The sequence below is a fragment of the Bombus terrestris genome, unplaced genomic scaffold (assembly GCF_910591885.1).
Source record: "Bombus terrestris unplaced genomic scaffold, iyBomTerr1.2, whole genome shotgun sequence".
Taxonomy (NCBI): Eukaryota; Metazoa; Arthropoda; class Insecta; order Hymenoptera; family Apidae; genus Bombus; species Bombus terrestris.
Genome location: NW_025963548.1, coordinates 303,825 through 318,909, shown reverse-complemented (window position 1 = coordinate 318,909; position 15,085 = coordinate 303,825). Strand labels below are relative to the sequence as shown.

General features: G+C 36.0%; 1 long non-coding RNA gene across 1 annotated transcript; it reads left to right on the top strand.

Moving 5' to 3' along the window:
- Positions 1–8,343: 8,343 nt before the first annotated feature.
- On the top strand, positions 8,344–10,809 carry LOC125386931. Its single transcript, XR_007227537.1, has 2 exons — positions 8,344–9,976; positions 10,064–10,809. It is a non-coding gene; the product is annotated as an uncharacterized LOC125386931 (long non-coding RNA).
- The last annotated feature ends 4,276 nt before the right edge of the window (positions 10,810–15,085 follow it).

Genomic DNA, 15,085 nt, shown 5'->3' with positions numbered 1-15,085 from the left:
AGGTAAAAGAAGCAAAGAGAAAAGATGTATCATTCGATACCAGATGGATTTCTTTTCACGTGAGGGAAAAAAGGTCCCTTTTACGAGATGAGTGCGATTTCCCTCAGTTATTGATTAAATTTTTGTCTCGACGTTTTAATATCATTCGCCAACAATGCCGCAAAAATCCAATGTGTATTCTTTAAAATAGAAAAACACAGGTAGAGCGACGAGGAAAACGAAGCTCGCACACCCAACAAGCGACATTTCATTGAAATATTAGTTTTTTTTTTCCATGAAAAATATTTCTATAAATAACATTTATGCATCCCTATAAATTCCATTAGTATATAAAATATATGGCTTGTTTGTTCGTGGTCCGCGTTTTTCTCTATTTAAACACGACAAGAGAGTAATGAAAAAAATTACTTCATGTAAGCCAATCTGACGGAACGTTCAAATACTTTGGCGTCTGCATATTTTCCACGATACTTTTTTCAAGCGAACGAACATCTTGTGTATTCACTTTTGCATCGTCTGTTTGTTATTTCCAGCAAGTTACAGACGAAGTTGCAATATCACGGTTCCATCGCTTCAGCATCCTGTTTTCGAATTAATGTAGTTGAGCCACCCGCGTCAGATGGATATATATCCGTGTACCTTCTTATGTAAAATATTTTTCCAACGTCTGCTTTTTAAATTTCGATCATATATATGCTTTTGTAAAGCACAAATTTGTTTGAACTTTCGAGTTATTTCCTCGCTCGTTGAATAGTTAATCTACAGTAGTAATAGCGTTGTATGTTGAAACAAGTATACCTTAAATATATAATTAATGGTAAACACGGTTTTACAATACTAACAATATTGTAGTTCATTAATATAATGCAAAATTACAACTGTAAATACTATATTACAATGAATAATTTTAGCTATTGAATATTAATACCTGTTTAAGGTAATTGTTAATTGCAATAGATACCTTCTAGCCTGTTCTAAGTTTTACCAATCTAATCACGATAATCGAGTCTCATTACTCAAAGCGAAATTTCCAAATGTTCCAAAGGGTATAATACTCAACGATAAATTGGCACGAGGACATTTTGAACGTAATTTTTTCGTGGTTTACCACGCGGTGCGTTTCATTAAAATTTGTTAATTGCTACAAGGAAATTCACGCTGCGTGCCAAAATTTTCAGACGTTTCCAATTTCGAGCTCTTTTGCAATCAGCTGAAAGCTGGATAGGCACAACGGGGACGTAACTATGAAATTTTCTCTCAGCGTATACACGAGGTACAAGAGTTCTTGGGGATCAAGCATGAAGATTAGGGGAAAATATAGTTAGCGCAAACGGGTAAACGTTGTACGCGATTGTAAAGATAAGACAAGAACGTAATCGAAAATGCTCATTAACGAGGTATAATATACGTTGAAGATTGCACGTTAGAATTGCAAATTGCGACGTTGTATCTTCCTGATCTGAAAACGCCAACATCTTAGAAAACCCTTTAAAGGAGAAGAAAACATTGGTGCTGGTGAAACGATTCAAGAATGCAATATAATGGAATGATATTCGTGTAATTGTCTTTTAACTCCTCTTTCCATCCTGTTTTCTTATTCCTTTTTATCTTCCCAAGTCTTTAAATAAGTCTCTTCTATATTTATCATTCAAAATATTTTAGTTGGAAATGGAAAGGAATAAGCCTTGTGCTATAGTGTGATTTTTCATTTTCCGATACGCCGTTCCTTTTGTCCCATGCAAAACCCACGCGTCCATATCTGGATGCTCGATAACGAATCGCGGCACAATAAAAACTAATCAGATCGATCGCTTTGCTATATGACCTTTCTACCATTTTAAATTGATATAAACTCAACGACAGCGAGAACTTCGAACGCTGCACGGTACGGCATTTAGATGAGGATTTAGGACAAAAATCAGAATTTGCTGGCCGCGTTCGCACGCTTGCGGGCTACGTTTGCACGTTTGCAGGCCACTTTCTCAGATTCTACAGTGCGGCGTTTGAATGAGGATTCGGGACAAACATTTTAAAAATATATATAATATGCAGTTCTCCAGAAACTTAATATCAGGGAATTCGATGTGAATAAAAGTCTGTTTACCAAATATCCCTTAGTATTTTCCCTACTTCCTGGTTCAGTTCAAATATTATAATTATTTATTGCTTTTGTCTAGTCCCTTTTCCTAAATTAAAAAAAATAAGATTTTTTGTCAGATATTATAAACATCTAGCAAAGAACAGAGTTTTTATGTAAAAAATTTTGTTGAGACAAGTGTGGTAAAGAATCAGCCTGCGTGACGCTGTTGAGAACTGTTCGACTCGAAAATGCTCGTCGATGCTATTTCGAAACTTCATATTCTGACGAGAAATCAATACAAGAGTAATTAGAATAGAAGCTACTATAATAGAAGCTACAAATTGTTTAGAAAGTCAATTTTCCATGGAAAAAGGTTACTATTGTTGACATGTATAGCAGCAGTCCTCAACTACCTAATGGTGAAATGAACGAATGGTTCAATATAAAAATTTACAGCTGGAAAGATAATTCCAGATTGACTATCATAATGTAAGGGTTTATAATGTAAAGTAGCAGCATTCAAAAGAACAAATAATTCTGAAGGCAAGCTGAATACGTAATTCCAATTTCTAAAAGTTTTTTCAGTTTCGTACCAATATAGACGACTGTTATCGAAAAAATTTTTCAGAAGTCGAACAATGAAAGTTGATAGAGTTGGTCAGTTTAATTTCCACGTGAATCGAATGTGTAATAGATGTCCTGATACTAATCGAATACTAACGATATCGCTTTAACGATACTTGAAAAGGAGTTCTAGCTCTTCTAATGAAGTAAAACGCAGATACACACGAATTAATGAAATCTCGTTCTACATCGTTTGATTTCCAAAGGAATTTCTTATCTTCTTAGGAAACAGTGTTTTATACGTAGTAACGATACCATCGATGAACGTATGTGTAAATTTCACGAGCTGAGTCGCGTATCTTGCACGATCGTATTCTTCGAAACTTTATGGCTCCCCATAACGATTCTCCCGTCTGTGAAACTACGTATTGTCTTGCTTCGTTACCGGCGAAGTTAAACGTGGTGTCGAAGTGATATTTCACGGAGTTGATAAATAAGAGAAATGGAACGAAATCGACTGCGTTCGAAAGAAATTGCACCATCTGAGTTTAATTTATCCACGTCGCAGAAGCGCTGAAACCTCGTTATTTCACAAACATTTCCAACGATTTCATCACGCTTTCGTGATTTCGTGACTGGTAATATATTCCTTTCGATTCCCTGTTTGTAGAATTTTACGAAGATCTCTGCAGCTTCAGCGCGATGTTCCATGTCCCATGAATCAGACTAGATTTACGCCTGAACTTCGTGAACGAGTTTGAAGCGAATACAACGTGTGACGAGTTTCGTGCCATGCGTTAAAAGAGTCCAACTTAGTTTTCAAACAGTCAGTGAAACGTAAAGCAACCCTGGCCATGGTATAAAAGGATATACAGGTTATTTGTTAAAGCTGTGGACGATATTTATAGGATTTTATATATTACATGTCAAACGTGAAGGTAATGAAAAAACGCTTATATAGAAAAATATTATTCGAGGCTTATTTTTTAATATACATAGTTGGTTAACGAATTATTTTCGAAATAAATATTTATCCAGGATAGTTATTCGAAAATCATTTTAAATTCACCGATAGCTGCATAGATCGATGAATCAGCTGATGAAACTTTCTCTTCATTCTATTCACATCTCGCGTTTCTCATTTTGAGTCAAATAGAAATTAAATATATAACAATGGAAATTCTATCGTCGTTTATTTTCTCAGGAACAAGGGACGTAAAGTTCGAGTAAAATAAAGAGAAAAAGCCGTAATTCATAAATTTTTACCGCAAAATTAAATTGTTTATGAATTGAAAAATAAGCTGTAAATCTTTTTGTGTATGAATATTTTGACCTGTTGAATGATACACTATAAATGTCGCCCACTTTTCCTCATCATCTTGTTACAAGTATCGTGTTAAAGATGTAGTCCTCAAAGTGTTTTTTTAATCGTCTACAATCCCAGATGAAAGGAGAACTATCGTATTACGTTCTCTTAGAGCAATTGAAAAATAACTCTCATACTTGCGATCGAAACATTCAATCTGCTAGTTTCAGACCCGTTAATGGCACCAGTACCATGCCCTCGACATTCGGAATATGGTAGGGTGAAATTGAATTGCGGTTTTGGAATTTCTCGATCGCAAAGAGAAATGATCGCGATAGAAGGAGTATACCTTGTATCAGACTCTATCAGTTGAAGTAAATTTACGGAAAACAGAATGCCACGGAAATGTGTCAAGTTTGACATAATCCAATCACATAGATTATTAGAAATATTATAATTATTAAAAATGTAACTCCCTCCGATAATGCACTAGTAAAATCATCTTGTTCCGGTATGCAAGCGATACACAATTTTATAAACTATACTATTATCATTATACTATTCTTTGCATAAGTAAAATATACAAAATTTGGCAAATATCGACAGGCATTTAGAAATCGCCCTACTACTATAGCTCGCACACGGAATTAAAAGGATTGTCATTGCATTCATAGTTGCAGTAGTATTTGCAATAATTGATATTAATGACGTTATGCGAATATTATCCGCCTTGTCGCTGAAAGTGATTATTCGAAATTGCTTCGGACTGAAATGCCGTGAATTCGTTGCGACAGAGAGTAACAGGTGTCATGTTGTAAATATAACGCAGCGGGACGCGACTAAATGTAATTTTTTAATAACGACAATCCTGGTCGTACTCGCGACGAGCGAAATGGCGATTGCGATGCGCAGATTTAACGTTGTAAAAATACGTCTGTCATATACATATTCTATGGTGTGCCACGATCAACGGACTGAAACCGATTGCCGATGAAGTATGGCCGAAAAATGGACGATGTATGTATAACTACGTTTCAACGATCTATTCTAATGGGCCACGCAAATTCATTCACGTTCAAATTCGACCAGTCGTGCGAAAAACGCGATTTCATTCTTTTATTCTTAAAGGCGATAATCTGGTTTCATGTATAGAATCAGTACACAATAAAAGCAGCTGATATTACGATATTGATTTATCGTTTTCACGAGTGTTGGATTCTCTGTACCTGTTATAGGAAATTTGCCCAGTTTGATATTATACACGGATATACGATACAAAAAAAATTAATAAACTAACTCGATAGTATTTCAATCTTATGTGTATTGAATGATAAATTTGTTTTTTAGCCGATCTGGAACGAATACCTGAATCACGCTCTAAAACCAATTATATTCATACTAACATACTCCACTGTAATTCTGTTTTAGAATAGTAAAAACTTAGGTCGAATATGAGAGATGTGCTTATTTTGGAGGTTCTCTGTGTACAAACATTAGAACACTTTCCAGAAACTAATGGACAAATACCTTAGAACGAGCTAGCTTATTTCTTAGAACGAGCTAATCCGAGTGATAACAACGGTATTAAAATATATCTATTAATTTCAAGTATATTCTACGAGTTAAATAATGACGTTGATTCCTGCTCATACAATTGTTACGTTTCTGTTTTTATTCATTTTAACAAGACAATGGACAATGCGTTGGAATAAATATTTTTATATTTAATATGAAGGGAAGACATTTCTAACGAAAAAAGATGTATAATTTCAAATAAGATAATCGTATCGACGCAACGTGTATGTATAATGGTAATAACTATATTAAGATAAACCACAAATGAAATATCTTCAAGAGTGTTCTTACGCACCAGCGTATGGGAACATTTTAATCAATAATATACATATGTATGTAGAAACCAATACCTATATAGAAGCTCCAATACATTCATAGCGTTCTGTACTGCAGATGATATTGCAATGGAAACCGAATGGTGGCCCATTAATTTCGAGATAACCAGAAATTGGTATTCGGAAAGTCCAAGCTATGGTTTAGGTTCCATTAATTATTTACTAGTCGGAACTTGTGAGTTTGAAGCGTGCTCTTTTAGAAAAAAGTTCCTGATGTATTGTCGATGTCGTGTTTACGGATGAACTAGCATTAAGTATCGATAGATGAACATACTATTTCCACGTTTGCGATGCGGAGATATTCCACAGCTTGTGTAACTTTAATTAATGTCTCAGCTTCGATTAAACTTTAAAGCGTTTTGAATGGAATATTCACGCAAGTTCGCAAATGTTGTGTCGAATTATAATGATTTGTAGAACCACGCACAGTGTCGCGAGACGTCGTCCTAACGAAGAAGATGAACGATACATCGCCGCGTCGAAGGAAATGGGGGACTGTTAAGAGGTAACCATTACAGGGAAGATCCGATCCGAAATTCACTTTACGTATATTTATCGACCATATTCTCTGTTATATTCTTTTATGAGCTATAGGATCGTTTAACTTCTCCCTAACGATCGTCTCTGTGTCACAGAAATTGCATCGGTGGATCGTTTCCTTGGTGTGTAAAAGCTGAAAATTTTCTGATATGAAAGAGATATTCTCAATACACGTTCGTAATACGTTGGTAATAGGCTCGTAGATAAAATACTACGATACATTCAAGCTATTTGAGGCGAGTAAATGCACGATACACTATAGAAACATAATGGCGCTGGTTTCGTAGTTTTTCAAGGCAGGCTGTTTTCTTTGGTCTATAATTTATGGAATGTTCGCGCGAAGCTTCACAAAGCGGGTCTCTAAGGCAAAGTTCGCGTGGCTAAAGGGTTTTCTAAAATGTAAATACCGCTTCCTGGAAGTAGAAGAACATGCGAAACCACTTAGTACACGAGGTAATCTTTTGGGTATAAATTATTAATCCTTAAATGCATAGTGTCATCATTTGATAATACAACTTTTTTCTTAACATAGCAAACATATGCGAGGCATTGTGAACAGAGATAGACTAAAATATATTTCTTCTGAATGTAAGTTTATGAATAAAATTATTATACTACGCATAGTTCGATCCAAGTAACATAAAAATACTGTCAAATTAGTTTATTTCATTTGTACGTTTGATCATCCTATTGTCTTCGTCTCTTGTTACAGTCAAATGTTTTAAAAATTGTGTTATGCAATCAACGAGATAAATAACTGACTATATCTTCGCGATAATCGACCTGCAATTTGCTTATACCTTTCAGACACGTTATAGCCATCTTTGATAACAAAGTACTTTCCCAAGTAAAAAATTAAAAAAAATAAATGGCGTGAATTCAATAATTTTTCTATGATTTTGTGGTTTGATTATATCTAAGGAGAAGAATCAGGGTTTGACAAATCTATTGCGACCATTTCTCTAACTCTTTAGCTACAGAAGTGTTTCACTTCGCATTCTTCCTTCTGGTAACGCGAAAATTCATCACGACGGATATCTTGAGGTACGAAGTTAACGAGAAACTTTATCCACTTTGTGACAATCTCCAGAATATAACTTTTTCAATTAGGTACAGAATTTGAACTTTCAAATCGAAATTTCCGTTCATTAGTTCGTGTACAAATGAACCGAACGGAAAGGAACAAGTGCCGTGCTGATGTTGAAGTTCAGCGTCCTACGAAAGTAATTCGTGAAAGTTGCGAACTGCCGAAGAAGTCGAAAAAGTTCTTAAAGGTTCGTGGATAATCTTAATTTAGTTCTAAAGCGCAAAAAACATTTGGATGCGATTAAAAATTTCCGCGTGAATATAAAGGGTGATCGTTAGGAATTGATTTCTGCACGATGTCATAACGAAATTGAGAGAACATATAGAACCAAACCGAGCAAATACATCATTGAAATTGGCAAGCACCTGTCGCGTCGATATCGCGACACGCTTTTATAGGCTTTCCCCTTTCATTAGCTTCCCAAATTGCAATATTCGCGAGATTGGAATCAAATTAGTATAGTATCGGAAAAAAAGGATAAGATTAGGATAATTTAGATTTGTAAAATTCTCCTAATACTATTTATTAAGATAAATGAAAATAACAGAGATTAATTGGACAGAGAACGATAAATGTTCAACTTGAACTAAAACACAAAAGTCTTATTCCGCTCAAATCACTCTCGCAACTCTATAACTCTAACAACTCGATCTCTCTACAACGCTAGCAACTCTACAATTCTCGTCTTCGGCATCTGCACTCGCACGCTCTCGCTTCTCAACTCATACTGTACGCCTTTTGCATTCGTTCTCGCTGGCGTCTCAACTAACTCTACCCTTAGCGTCTCTTTGTCTTTTCTCGTCCCATCGAACACGTGTCCCGAAACCCCGTGGCCAGGGTCACGCAGGCTCTTTCCACAAAACTGTCCACTCGAAAGGACAGACGACACATTGATGTACTCGACGGCGCTACGGCTCTCGCCACTTTGTATACGGTTCGGCCGATATCTTGGGCCTTTTGCCCACGATACTACATTAGAATTATATCTTCGACGATTATTAGAACGAGCGAAAATTTCTACGGATAGTGATCACAGAATTTGTCAATCAGCTGATAAACGTATTGAGCTAACATGATTTGCAACGGAAACCTTCCGTTTCCATATCAATTTCAAATCTATTTGGCTATGATCGCGCATCCCTCGATTGCCGCATTTTTATGGAAAACTCTGCTTCTCAAATGTACACAGGCGGGTCGAACGATGAACGGACTGTTCCATTATTCTTTCTAATAAAAAATTATTATTTTACTTTTGGAATGGACCATCGAATTCATTTATGAATAAAATTTGTGACCATGATTCTTTGTACACTTTAGAAAATTGTATGTTGACTTCCAACGTATTAAGTAGCACTCAAGTTTTGTTAATAGAATGTTCTCCTCTCGTGTCGTATTCTGGAAGGTGGTTTCATCCCTTGAACTCCAGTTATCGCGACTAACAAGGATGTGCAATTATAAATGTGACTGTTCTTCAAGCCCACAAAGTGCACTCTCGAGTTTCATCCAAGTTTTGTTATTGGGATCGAATGCAAATTTCGAATCTGTCAGATTTTTCTCTGTAAATCAGCTAAAATGTCCGAAGCTATTCTCTCTAGTAACTTGTAATAACTAACCCTTACTCGAATCTCTGCCCTGGGCAATGTGCACTCCATCGATCAGCAACTTCAGTTACCGCTCATCCTCACTAAAATCTTTCCATGACTCAATGCCTCGTGGGTGCACTTCCAGCTCCAACTGTTTTCTTGGACAGTGTCCACTAGCTACATCGATGGCGGAGAATAATCTGTCTCTCTAATCAGTCTCTCTGTAGACGCTGCCGTGTAAACTTGCAATTATTTCCTTGACAAATCACCTTCTGTGGACGACGTCCATTTCCTGGTTATTTAGTGGTTACTTTCACCAAAATTGTCGACCACCTGATCACTGCGAAACTTTCCGGGGGATTCTTAGTAGTTTCACCTACTTTCACAGACAGTGTCTATCCAAGATTGGTAAAATAAACAGACTATCGGGACATTCTTTGGAAAGTAGAACGATTTTCGCTATCAGAGATGCAGATTCTATCAAGCAAAAGGGAGACACTCCGGAGAAAAGAAATTGACGCTAAAACATAGTTTCGCAATCTAAACGAAGAATGTCGAAAAAGGAATATGCTGAGACTAAAAAAATGTTAAAGGCATTAAGAGAAGTTCTAATAAAATACAAAAAAAAAAAAAAAAATAACAAACAAAGCAATAAAAAACAAAACTGACACGAAATTCGAAGAATAAGAATAGATCAAGAATATCACCGAATAAAATACGAAAAAAAAGGTAGAAGAAAAGACTGGATGAGAGCACTAAACTGAAGTTTTACTGATAAAGAAACAGGAACACCAAAGAGAGTAGTTCAATCAATAAAAAATAGCCTAACGATGCTAAAGATCAGTAATAAAAAAAGGTATACGAAGGGAGAGACGGAATTGCAGCACGTCTGTACTACCATTCGCGGTATGATAGCCCTGCTATAGCGAAAACTTTTTACCTCGTTTTCAATTTAATCAAATTTTTAATCCCACTGAAAATTTTTAATTTCAGTTCATCCCTTAACTCGCACTACTTCGAGATTTTCTCGTTGATGGCTGTATACAATCAAAAGCGGGGAAAAGCTAACCATTGGCAAAGGTTTATTTTTCGACAGAAAAAATCTCGTTGAGACTATTCTTTTTAATCATTGCAACGCCGAGATTTCCAACTTCATTTTCTGGTAATAAATCCAGCTGATATCAACTACTGGAAGCACCGACGTGCACTAACACGTTCGTGATATTCATTTCCAAATAACGCGCGTGTGTTTTATTTTCCCTGAGTATATATTTCCCCTTTTTCATAACATCGTCGAACATTCGTCTGTTTACCGACGGAAGCAGGAAAACGAGGAAAAAATACGTAGACGAAAAAAAAAAATCTGTTTTAATAACGAACTACGAATATCTGCGCAAAATTTTACGAACATGACATCATGAACGACCTATATCTTTATTTGTTGTTGAATAAAAATTAACGCTGCTGTAAACACGGTTATCATGAGATCTACAACTTCACGATTTTATTAAATATACTTCTTTTACGATATAATCGCAAAAACATTTACCGGGATTATGTATTATAATGAATATTGTGTAAATAAGGAAATTGAAATGTATCGAACACAAATTAAAGATATTGAAATATAAGAGTCATGTACCGTAATGAATATTTTGTGTATCAAACAGAAATGTATCAAACAGAATCAAATGTATGTATGTATCAAACAAATTAAAAATGCCGGAGGATAAGAATTATTTATTACGAGTATTTCATTTTACAAAATTGAAGCATTTCAAACAATAATTAAATATGGGTGGAGAAGAAACATTTATAAGAGTTAGGTTTGGGTTAGATTTCTCTTACTTATCTCCCTGTCTGTCTGTCTCTCCCTCTCTTTTTCTTGGGTTTATCTTAGGGGTGCTTTAATTTGTCAATACAGAACCTTCCTTCTACATCTATCTTCTTCCCAATTAGCAATTTCATATTTCAGGTAAATAATTTCACGTCCGCGAAAGAATAGAGTTACTAAACTAACGAATTACATTACTGTCTCGGCAAAGGCGTTAAATTCTGTCGATTCATCGTCTACGAGGTACAAGCGGCTGAATGACAGGTACTTTATCGAGGGAATTGCGTTATAATGTGGTCGGCGACCGGCAAAGAGCTTTAATCCATTGATCGTCATTCGAGTAACTGAATTCGGAAACAAGCTCGTGGTAATTAAAAAGAATGTATCGCTAATGTATTTAAGATTCGATAAAAAAGAAATTTCATTTATCCTCGCCGATAAGGATAAAGGTAAATATCAAAAAGGGAACGCGTTTCAGACGATAAACTCGATTTTGATCGACTGGTCATTGAAATTTCCTGTCACGTTCTTGTTACTAGAGTTGACGTTTCGCCGTTTTAGTGCTTTCGTCCTATTATTTTATGTTACTAATTAGATCTTCTGGAAATGGCAATTATTGATATGAAAAGCGACCAGTTGATCGTCGTATTTGACCGTTCTCATTAACGAGGTATTTATCGATCATGTAACAAATATCTCTTAGCCATATCGCTTTGACACAGCTGCTGATCTGTCCTTTGCACCGTGTGTAGGATTTAGTGCAATTAGCATAGTGCTTTATACGTCTCTATATAGGATCGATTTGCATTTCGTGGTACGATACCACCAGAAACGCATGTTTCGTACGTACAATTATTTTTAATTATCTTTATCAACGACAGGAAACAATCTACACATTTTGAAATTTCGTTGAAACCACAATGAAACACATTTACACCGATTGTATCGGTGAAATGTTAAAAGAATTTGTAAATGTACGTGGAAGTTTGAAAATATTTATTGCAAGCATACGCTTCATAAACATGCTCGAAGTATACGATTAGTTATCGAATCATGATAATAGTGTTTCATTACATCTCATTACCTCATTAATTAATTACTCAACAAGTTTCGTATAACATACGATAAAAGACTTTCTCCCCTATCTACGAAGAGAATTTCTCGATGAGCCTCTACTACGTAATGCTCGTTCTTTTGGATGGCGCGACTGGTCCACAGAAAAATTATATGGTTCCGTTGGAAACCGACGAAAGCAGCTGACGCGCTAGGCAGAGAGCAGAGGGAATAAAATATCACGGAGATGAACCTTGATTCTTCTGCTTAGTGGAAAGGTTATCGATCGAGAGCAGGATCAGAGGTCTTCGTCTCACGATTAATTACTCCACGAAAATATGTCAAAAGGAAAGGCGGGTCTTTAGAAGTTGGTCAAAAGTCAGGGCAATCGTATAGAAAGTATTGAATTATTATTTCCTTTGAAACGTATGTAAAAATATGTAGAGATAAAATGTTATGATAAAAATCTTATTAATTTTACTATTAAATTTGTTTTTATTTAATTTCAATATTCGATTTAGATTTTACGGGTGTTTCAGGGCGTATTATTAATTTCACAACTTGTTTAATTTTCTTACGCTAATTAATATCGATTAAATGTCCGTCTTTCTCGCCCTTTCGTAATTGTAATTTCAATCTAGATTCGCGATAAGTTGTTTTCGACGAGGTAAATTCGCGAAATTGTTTTCTTTGAAACTCCATAGTTATCCTCAGTGTTGACCCAATATTAATCTTATTCGCTTCGTGCCACGGTAATTAGCCTTCGCGTCTGGTTGCTCGTTTTGAGGATCGGGACACAGTTTCTCATTTTTAACGGGCACTTTGCGCGGTCAATTCACGCGCGCCATTTCTTCTAGACGTGACCGATTCTTCACCAGACTTCTACTTCCATCTTTCTGGTACCATCATGGCCAATGTGTTTCTTATTCTTCTCCAAAGACTTTCCACGTCGTCGTCATGAATTCCACGTTCGATCGATACTCGAGATCTCACGCTATTTTTCTTCCGTGCACCTATCCAAATATCAGACACCTGACCACCATTCGAAGAAACATGAACATCTCCATTCTGCGATTTCGATGCGAAATTTCAGTCAGTCAGAGCAATTTCGCTGGCCAGAAACACAAAACCAATTTGTTTAAATTTCCCACATTGTTTATTCGAAAATTAAACCACCTATTGCTTAATGTTCGTATCGGATATCAGTTGCCTGCATTATGCAACCAGTTTAACGTTACAATGCGCTTGTTAGTTCACGTTTGTAACAACTGTGGTCACATTTGCATACGATACGAGATTCCTCCCGGAAACTCTGGTTTTGGATCATTAAAGTTAACTCAATATATACACAGCAGATAGAATGTTCCTTTGCCTTCAAACGAAATCAGACTTTCAATTCGTTTCATATAACAGTTTGTTGCGATATGAAGCTCTTTGCTTTCGTCGAAACGGAAGTAGATGAGATACGTTCAAGTCAGACACGTACACTTAATGAAGTTTAATTGAATTACAGTATTGTCGTACATACTTAACACATCTTTGACCGGTCACGAGTTAACTCGTGTTTTCATGACCAAATTGTGCACCATTACACGCAGATGATTGTTACACTGTTTATCATACGAAAAAGAAATATTAAAAGTTGAAATAAAAATATATAAAATTTATTAAAGTTTATTTATATTGTTTTACTTTCACATCCAATTACGAAATAATAACCGATGACATGAGATAAATTCTCAATAAAATTTCCGGTCAACAATGTGTTAAATTTTATTTATTATATATCCTTGCAGTGCAATAGATTATTTACCTAATTATTGTAATTACACGTCTACTCTTTTGTGTAAACAAGCCGTATTTTCTAGTCGCTTATTTATTAGATCGATTAATCCCACAAAACAAAAAATAGACAAAACTGATGAAATTATGTAAAATAAGCGTCGATCAAAAAGTGCTTCGGCACTAAAATCTCAACAATTTCAAAAACTCCAGCTAACCATTGCGGCCTAATTCAACGATGTTTCAGCGATACCTATTTCCACTATCTGTTCGTTTATTTCTGTCCGAAATTGTAGTCGGTCGAAGAATATGGAACATTCGATAGAACTCAACTTATGGTCAAGAGCTACCAGGCTACGGACTGGTGCTTTAATTCTCAAATACAAGAAAAGGGATGGAATAATTCATAAGGGGGTTGCCGTTTCCTCAGCGTTTTGTGCGTCCGGAGCTTCCACGCGGAATAGCTCCTTTTCAAGCGGATTATTCCACAAGCTACCAAGCTAATGCAGCTTCCAAGCAGCTCGTACCTTCGTCTAGCAGTTCCTGGTACGCCTGGCCTGTAATCCGTCACTTGGAAAATATTGATCCGCCATCGAACATAAAAGGGACAAAAAGAAAAACGTGGAGAGAAGATGACAGATTTTTCTGCGGCGCGACGAAGAGATCCAAGTTGTCTTCCGCTAGACTCAACCAACCAATTTCTGCTGGCTCGACGAACGTGATTAAGGAAAATTAATTATCTCTGGTCGACCATATGAAACATTTGTTTATCCTCGTCGAGTTAAGCTTTCGTGGACTTCGATAATTAATTAGTGACATCCTCGAAGACATTACAGTCGATTAATCGGGATAATTGAGTAACCCGGCTTTCCTCGTATCATTATCTACCATTTTGGAATCTTTTCTATTCCACACAACTGGTATCTGCCTCAGCTCTACTTCAATTTCCTTGCTCTCGTCTCGATTTATCGTCCTGAATTTCCGTCTACGCTTGCCAATTTCCGTGTGTCTTCTGATTCAAGATGATCTTACGATCCTTTGCTTCTTATTAATTAAATTGGCCACGATAAGCGGGACAGCGTACGTGATATAAAGTTTTCATAAGTATTTTGACATTTTCAATAGGAAACTTGTATGTCCATATTGTACGCGCTACATGAAACATTTTGAAATTTCATTTCATTAGCACTGTAACATGACATGATTATTTTTCTTCTTTTTTGACAATTTGGAAGGATTAATTTAATAGACCAAGTGTAAAAAGATTTCGAAGAAATTGCAATTAGTCGAAAGAAGAAGAAAATAGCAAAGATCTATCGATGTCTGTTACTTGATTCCATTGATCA